Below are 8,502 nucleotides of genomic sequence, written 5' to 3'. Positions count from 1 at the left end.
CCCTCCAATAACCGGCAGTCAAGTCAGCGTCACAAATTAAATAATTAAAATTAGAAAACATTGGTAAAATATTATATTGTCATTTAAAGAATTATAGATTTACATCTCTTGAACGCAATCAACTTGCCAGATTTAAAAATAACCTTACTGGGAAATCACACTTTGCAATAATCTGAGCACTGCGCCCAGAAAAATACGCGTTGCGATACAGACTAGACGTCATGTTGGGGAGATCTAAAATCGAAAATACTATGTAAATAATCCATTACCTTTGATTCTCTTCATCAGATGTCACTTCCAGGTATCACAGGTCCATAACGAATGTAGTTTTGTTCAAAAAAGCTCATCATTTATGTCCAAAAATCTCCGTCTTGTTAGCACATGATCTAAGCCAGCCGGACTTCTCGTCATGAACGAGGGGAAAAATATATTTACGTTCGTTCAAACATGTCAAACGTTGTATAGCATAAATCATTAGGGCCTTTTTTAACCAGAACATGAATAATATTCAAGGTGGACGAATGCATACTCTTTTATAACGTATTGGAACGAGGGTACCCAACATGAACTCGCGCGCCAGGTGTCTAATGGGACATCATCGTTCCATGGCTCTTGTTCGGTCAGATCTCCCTCCAGAAGACTCAAAACACTTTGTAAAGGCTGGTGACATCTAGTGGAAGCAATAGGAAGTGCCAAAATATTCCTCAGCCCCTGTGTTTTTCAATGGGATAGGTTTAAAGTCAATACAACACATCAGGTATCCACTTCCTGTCAGAAAATGTCTCAGGGTTTTGCCTGCCAAATGAGTTCTGTTATACTCACAGACACCATTCAAACAGTTTTAGAAACTTTAGAGTGTTTTCTATCCATATATAATAAGTATATGCATATTCTAGTTACTGGGTAGGATTAGTAACCAGATTAAATCGGGTACATTTTTTTTATCCAGACGTGCAAATGCTGCCCCCTAGCCCTAACAGGTTAAGAGACACTGGAGCTTTAGATTCTTTTATTCGGGAATCTGTTTTGCCGTTCTCTAAGGAGTCTGATACTGGCAGATGTGTAATGGTTTGTGGTATGGGTTTAGTTCCTTTCTCTTCTCCTTTACATGAAGTTACCTTAAAATGTGGTCTGGTAGAGGGTGATGTAGATGTTGGGGTTAGACCCCAGTTGCCAGTAGAGGGAGTCCACATGATTTTGAGGAATGATTTGGCAGGTAGTAAGGTGTGGGCAGATGGATTTAGTACATTTTTTGTAAATTCACCGGAAGTTTGCGGGGGTTATGCTAGCTGGTTTTTGATATAAATATGAACTTGATTGAACAAAACATGCATGTATTGTATAACATAATGTCCTAGGGTTGTCATCTGATGAAGATCATCAAAGGTTAGTGCTGCATTTAGCTGTCTTCTGGGTTTATGTGACATTATATGCTAGCTTGAAAAATGGGTGTCTGATTATTTCTGGCTGGGTACTCTGCTGACATAATCTAATGTTTTGCTTTCGTTGTAAAGCCTTTTCGAAATCGGACAGTGTGGTTAGATTAACGAGAGTCTTGTCTTTAAAATGGGGTAAATAGTCATATGTTTGAGAAATTGAAGTAATAGCATTTCTAAGGTATTTGAATAACGCGCCACGGGATTCAACTGGCTGTTGAGTAGGTGGGACGCAAGCGTCCCACCTAGCCCAGAGAGGTTAATTTGAGGGCAGAGCTCTCCTGAATAAAGATCGAGAGTATTGTATAATTGGACTCTTGTCTGTTTCTTATTAACCAAAGCCTTACACCCTTTGGGATACAGATCCTAGTAGATTAATTATAGTTCATTTGGAACCTTGAGAACCTAGAAATTCTCTTGACAGTTACTGTATTACCTATTTCATTACTGGTTCTCTTATTACCCATATCATTACTGTTTATCTTATTACACATACCATTACTGTTTGTCTTATTACCTATTTCATTACTGTTTATCTTATCACATATTTCATTACTGTTTATCTTATTACCTATTTCATTACCTTTTATCTTATTACCTATTTCATTACTGGATATCTTATTACCTATCTCATTACTGGTTAATTCATTACTGTTTATCTTATTACCTACTTCATTACTGTTTATCTTATTACCCATATCATTACTGTTTATCTTATTACCCATATCATTACTTTTTATCTTATTACCTATTTCATTACTTAAAAAAATCATATAACCTATTTCATTACTGTTTATCTTTTTACCTATTCCATTACTATTTATCTTATTACCCATATCATTACTGTTTATCTTATTACCTATTTAATTACTTAAAAAAATCTTATTACCTATTTCATTACTGTTTATCTTATTACCTATTTCATTACTGTTTATATTATCACATATTTCATTACTGTTTATCTTATTACCTATTTCATTACCGTTTATCTTATTACCTATTTCATTACTGGATATCTTATTACCTATCTCATTACTGGGTAATTCATTACTGTTTATCTTATTACCTATTTCATTACTGTGTATCTTATTACCCATATCATTACTGTTTATCTTATTACCCATATCATTACTTTTTATCTTATTACCTATTTCATTACTTTAAAAAAATCATATAACCTATTTCATTACTGTTTATCTTTTTACCTATTCCATTACTATTTATCTTATTACCCATATCATTACTGTTTATCTTATTACCTATTTCATTACTTTAAAAAAATCTTATTACCTATTTCATTACTGTTTATCTTATTACCTATTCCATTACTATTTGTCTTATTACCCATATCATTACTGTTTATCTTATTACCCATATCATTACTGTTTATCTTATTACCTATTTCATTCCAGGTTCTTGTATTACCTATTTAATTACTGGTTAATTCATTACTGGTTATCTTATTACCTATTTCACTACTAGGTAATTCATTACTAGTTATCGTATTACCTATTTCATTACTGGTTAATTCATTACTGTTTATTTTATTACCTATTTCATTACTATTTATCTTATTACCCATATAATTACTGTTTGTCTTATTACCTATTTCATAACTTTTTTGACCTTATTACCCATATCATTACTGTTTATCTTATTAGCTATTTTATTACTGTTTATATTATTACCTATTTCATTCAAGGTTCTCTTATTACCTATTTCAATACTGGAAAATTAATTACTGGTTATCTTATTACTTATTTCATTACTGGTTAATTCATTACTGGTCATCGTATTACCTATTTCACTACTGGTTAATTCATTGCTATTTATTTTATTACCTATTTCAGTACTGTTTATCTTATTACCCATATCATTACTGTTTATCTTATTACCTATTTCATTACTGGTTAGCTTTTTCCTATTTCATTACTGGTTATCTTATTACCTATTTCATTACTGGTTAATTCATTAGTAGTTATCTTATTACCTATTTCATTACTGGTTATCTTATCACCTATTTCATTACTGGTTAATTCATTACTAGTTATCTTATTACCTATTTCATTACTGGTTATCTTATTACCTATTTCATTACTGGTTATCTTATTACCTATTTCATTACTGGTTAATTCATTACTAGTTTTCTTATTACCTATTTCATTACTGGGTATTAGTGCTAAATTATATTAGCTAACAAATGATCTAAAAGCATGCACTAAACAATTATACTAGCTGCAACATGGACTGAAGGTGGTAGAACTTTGGTCATATGTCAGTATCTTCCAAAACCACTGGTCCAACACTCAGGAAATTAAGGGAACATAAAGCCTTAAGGGAACATAAATCATTTAGGGAACATAAATCATTAAGGGAACATACATCATTATTCATAGATAAAGGGGGTTTGTTCCAACTCAATGAGTAATATTTTGTTTTTTTAAACTTCCCAATGTAAAAAATATTTTCACATCACCCTCCTTTTGTCAAAACAAGCTTGTTTGTCTGGGCTGTAGCTTATTCTTGAGCTGTTTGGGGCTGCTGGTGAACCATGATGTGCAGGCAATCAAAGTGAGACTGGACTAGCTCACTTGCCAGATTCTTTAGTGTGTCTATGGCCAGGTTTTCAGCCACGGGAAGTACTGGAGGTGAAGGTCCTGCAGCACCCCCTGGTGGTGTGATGATAAAACTACAATAATCTTTGTTTCAATAAAAACTATCAAACTATGTTCTGTTCCATTATTGATATGAATTATGCGATTGGGGTAAGGGGAGACATCAACATGGGATAGTTATATGTGGGGCCCATTCTGCATGGAAACCTCTATATATTGGGGCCCATTCTGCATGGAAACCTCTATATGTGGGGCCCATTCTGCATGGAAACCTCTATATGTGGGGCCCATTCTGCATGGAAACCTCTAATATATCAACCTGATATGCTCCTATCTATTCAGATATGGAGGTTTGTATTTTCTATTCAGTTGTGGAGGTTTGTGGATTCAATTCAGTTCTCCTCTCTCTCCTCTCTTTCTCCCCCTGGCGGTGGATAGTCAGGTCTCTCTCTCCTCTCTCCCCTCTCCCTCTCTCCCCTGGCGGTGGATAGTCAGGTCTCTCTCTCCTCTCCCCCCTCTCTCTCTCTCCCCCTGGCGGTGGATTGTCAGGTCTCTCTCTCCTCTCTCCCCTCTCTCTCTCTCCCCCTGGCGTTGGATGGTCAGGTCTCTCTCTCCTCTCTCCCCTCTCCCTCTCTCCCCCTGGCGGTGGATAGTCAGGTCTCTCTCTCCTCTCTCCCCTCTCTCTCTCTCCCCCTCTCTCTCTCCCCTGGCGGTGGATAGTCAGGTCTCTCTCTCCTCTCCCCTCTCTCTCTCTCCCCCTGGCGGTGGATAGTCGGGTCTCTCTCTCCTCTCTCTCTCCTCTCCCCTCTCTCTCTCTCCCCCTGGCGGTGGATAGTCGGGTCTCTCTCTCCTCTCTCCCCTCTCTCTCTCTCCCCCTGGCGGTGGATAGTCAGGTCTCTCTCTCCTCTCTCCCCTCTCTCTCTCCCCCTGGCGGTGGATAGTCAGGTCTCTCTCTCCTCTCTCCGCTCTCTCTCTCTCTCCCCTGGCGGTGGATAGTCAGGTCTCTCTCTCCTCTCTCCCCTCTCTCTCTCTCCCCCTGGCGGTGGATAGTCAGGTCTCTCTCTCCTCTCCCCTCTCTCTCTCCCCCTGGCGGTGGATAGTCGGGTCTCTCTCTCCTCTCTCTACTCTCTCTCCTCTCCCCTCTCTCTCTCTCCCCTGGCGGTGGATAGTCAGGTCTCTCTCTCCTCTCTCCCCTCTCTCTCTCTCCCCCTGGCGGTGGATAGTCAGGTCTCTCTCTCCTCTCTCTCCTCTCTCTCTCCCTGGCGGTGGATAGTCAGGTCTCTCTCTCCTCTCTCCGCTCTCTCTCTCTCCCCCTGGCAGTGGATAGTCAGGTCTCTCTCTCTCTCTCCCTGGCGGTGGATAGTCAGGTCTCTCTCTCCTCTCTCCCCTCTCTCTCTCTCCCTGGCGGTGGATAGTCAGGTCTCTCTCTCCTCTCTCTCCTCTCCCCTCTCTCTCTCTCCCCCTGGCGGTGGATAGTCAGGTCTCTCTCTCCTCTCTCCCTCTCTCTCTCTCTCCCCTGGCGGTGGATAGTCAGGTCTCTCTCTCCTCTCTCCCTCTCTCTCTCTCCCCCTGGCGGTGGATAGTCAGGTCTCTCTCTCCTCTCCCCTCTCTCTCTCTCCCCTGGCAGTGGATAGTCAGGTCTCTCTCTCCTCTCTCCCCTCTCTCTCTCTCCCCTGGCGGTGGATAGTCAGGTCTCTCTCTCCTCTCCCCCCTCTCTCTCTCTCCCCCTGGCGGTGGATAGTCAGGTCTCTCTCTCCTCTCCCCTCTCTCTCCTCTCCCCTCTCTCTCTCTCCCCCTGGCGGTGGATAGTCAGGTCTCTCTCTCCTCTCTCCCTCTCTCTCTCTCCCCCTGGCGGTGGATAGTCAGGTCTCTCTCCCCTCTCTCTCTCTCTCTCCCCCTGGCGGTGGATTGTCGGATCTGTCTCTCCTCTTTCTACCCGCTGGTGCTGCGTCGAGGTGATCACTTTTCCCCGCGATGGATTTCATAGCTGTCCATTTGTGCTCAGTTAGAATAGGCACAATCTTAGTTACAACACACCTCTCAACATGGTTTTGTCATAGGAGGGTGAGATTCAAGTTTGACTTTCAAAGTTTGGGGAAGCTTAAGTAAGAGGTTAAAATGGAGCCTGCCATTTCTACCGATCTGTGTCCCAGTTGGGATTTTCAGATGTGCATTTACATGGAAGTTTCATTTCAACAATAACGTTTTCGTTATATAAATTACAAGCAATATAGACAGCATTCATTGTTAATCATGAAGCATACACCCCCGCCCTTCCTCTTCAGTAGAGAGGAGTTTATCTTTGTCGGCGCGATGCATGGCGAAGCCCGGTGGCTGAACCGATTCCGACAACATATCCCGAGAGAGCCATGTTTCCGTGAAACAGAGAACATTACAATCTCTGATGTCTCTCTGGAAGGCAACCCTTGCTCGAATTTCGTCTACCTTGTTGTCAAGAGACTGGACATTGGCGACTAGTATACTCGGGAGCGGTGAGCGATGTGCACGTCTACGGAGCCTGAACAGGAGGCCGCTCCATCTGCCCCTTCTGCGGCGTGGTTGTTTTGGGTCGGCTACTGGGATTAGATCCATTGTCCTGGGTGGTGGTTCAAACAGAGGATTCGCTTCAGGAAAGTCGTATTCCTGGTCGTAATGTTGGTGAGTTGACATTGCTCTTATATCCAATAGTTCCTCCCGACTGTATGTAATAAAACCTATGATTTCCTGGGGTAACAATGTAAGAATAATTACATAAAAAAACGAAATACTGCATAGTTTCCTAGGAACGCGAAGCGAGGCGGCCATCTCAGTCAGCGACGTATATATTAACCATGTGTACTGTCTATGTTAACCATGTATACTGTCTATATTAACCATGTATACTGTATACTGTCTATATTAACCATGTATACTGTCTATATTAACCATGTATACTGTATATATTAACCATGTATACTGTATACTGTCTATATTAACCATGTATACTGTATACTGTCTATATTAACCATGTATACTGTCTATATTAACCATGTGTACTGTCTATATTAACCATGTATACTGTCTATATTAACCATGTACACTGTATATATTAACCATGTATACTGTATACTGTCTATATTAACCATGTATACTGTATACTGTCTATATTAACCATGTATACTGTATATATTAACCATGTATACTGTCTATATTAACCATGTATACTGTATATATTAACCATGTATACTGTCTATATTAACCATGTATACTGTCTATATTAACCATGTAAACTGTCTATATTAACCATGTATACTGTCTATATTAACCATGTAAACTGTCTATATTAATTAACCATGTAAACTGTCTATGTTAACAATGTATACTGTCTATATTAACCATGTATACTGTATATATTAACCATGTATACTGTCTATATTAACCATGTATACTGTCTATATTAACCATGTATACTGTATATATTAACCATGTGTACTGTCTATATTAACCATGTATACTGTCTATATTAACCATGTATACTGTCTATATTAACCATGTAAACTGTCTATATTAACCATGTATACTGTCTATATTAACCATGTAAACTGTCTATATTAATTAACCATGTAAACTGTCTATGTTAACAATGTATACTGTCTATATTAACCATGTATACTGTATATATTAACCATGTATACTGTCTATATTAACCATGTATACTGTATATATTAACCATGTGTACTGTCTATATTAACCATGTATACTGTCTATATTAACCATGTAAACTGTCTATATTAACCATGTATACTGTCTATATTAACCATGTATACTGTCTATATTAACCATGTAAACTGTCTATATTAACCATGTATACTGTCTATATTAACCATGTATACTGTATACTGTCTATATTAACCATGTATACTGTCTATATTAACCATGTATACTGTATACTGTCTATATTAACCATGTATACTGTCTATATTAACCATGTATACTGTCTATATTAACCATGTAAACTGTATACTGTCTATATTAACCATGTACACTGTCTATATTAACCATGTATATTGTCTATATTAACCATGTAAACTGTATACTGTCTATATTAACCATGTAAACTGTCTATATTAACCATGTATACTGTATACTGTCTATATTAACCATGTACACTGTCTATATTAACCATGTATACTGTCTATATTAACCATGTATACTGTCTATATTAACCATGTATACTGTATACTGTCTATATTAACCATGTATACTGTAGACTGTCTATATTAACCATGTATACTGTAGACTGTCTATATTAACCATGTATACTGTATACTGTCTATATTAACCATGTATACTGTCTATATTAACCATGTATATTGTCTTTATTAACCATGTATAATGTCTATATTAACCATGTATACTGTCTATATTAACTATGTATACTGTCTATGTTAACCATGTATACTTTCTATATT

Source organism: Salmo salar, chromosome ssa04, assembly GCF_905237065.1.
Source record: "Salmo salar chromosome ssa04, Ssal_v3.1, whole genome shotgun sequence".
Classification (NCBI taxonomy): domain Eukaryota; kingdom Metazoa; phylum Chordata; class Actinopteri; order Salmoniformes; family Salmonidae; genus Salmo; species Salmo salar.
Note: the sequence above shows the minus strand (reverse complement) of the source record.